Source organism: Galeopterus variegatus, unplaced genomic scaffold, assembly GCF_000696425.1.
Source record: "Galeopterus variegatus unplaced genomic scaffold, G_variegatus-3.0.2 Scaffold6731, whole genome shotgun sequence".
In the NCBI taxonomy this organism is placed as follows: Eukaryota; Metazoa; Chordata; class Mammalia; order Dermoptera; family Cynocephalidae; genus Galeopterus; species Galeopterus variegatus.
In genome coordinates this window covers 91,347-92,442 of record NW_007732842.1, presented here as the reverse complement: position 1 = coordinate 92,442, position 1,096 = coordinate 91,347, and positions in this window count along the sequence as shown.

Sequence of the window (1,096 nt, the reverse complement as noted above, 5' to 3'; positions counted from 1 at the left end):
GGAGGAGGAAGGAGGGAGGGGACACGGTGAAGGCCCGTGGCACCCGTCTCATTCCAGCAGGGGAGCCTGGGGCCCTTCCAGCCACAGCCTGGTGTTTGTGGCTGGGCTGGATGCAGATGTTGGGGGGTGTGGATTTACTGTCATAATTTCATTTTTGATCTCAAAATAGTTTGATGAACGGATTTGTAGTTTTTGCAGTGCATTTTTTCTGCAGTCAGGTGAATTGGTTTAAACAATGTCAATGCAAAAGTGATTTAAGAATAAGAAGGTGAGAATGTGACTGCCCAGTTAAGTCATCTTGGGTGGTCCTTCCCACTTCTCTGTATTTCAACAGCCTCATCTATAGGAGAAACCATTCGGACTAGATTTCCTTCCAATCCTGTGGAGACACTCTTTCGGTTTATCGTGTGCCAACCGAATCCTTCTACTTCACTTCAAGTAGCACCACATCTACGTCCATTTCCTGCAGGTTTCACACCATCCGCTGTGACCATGGGGAAGTCATTGGTACCACCACACGGTTAATTCTGTTACAGTAGTCATGAGCATACAAAGAAAAAGCCGATTCAATAAATAAGCAAACATAGCTGCAGACCCAAGATGCCAAAAGCTAAATATACATGGAAAAACCAGCTTAAGAAAACGGTGTTTTACCCACAGGATATTGAACTTTTTGACTTTTTGACTCTAGCATTTTAAGAAGTAAAATAGATACATCCTCCTCCTGTGTGATTCATTCATAAATCACCGACAGTCACCGTGTTCCTTGAATCACCACCAGAGCTGCCTGCAGATGCCCCACGGAGCTCTATGACACTGTCAGCTTCATGGCTGTTCAGTTAAAACTTTCTAAAGTGACTGTTTATTTATAGTTTTCAAAGGAGGGATGAATGCTCTGTCTTTTCCAAAACAGGGAATCGATGTCGAGCCTCTCTTGTGCTCATCCTGGGAATTCCCTTTTTGCCAGTACGAAATCCTCCAGTGCAAATTGATTTCAGTCACTGTTACCCACGATGGACTGTTTCCCTCACTGACATATCTTCTTCATTAGGAAATGTGTCCCTGCCCCTTGCTTTATGAGATTTCATTTTTTATT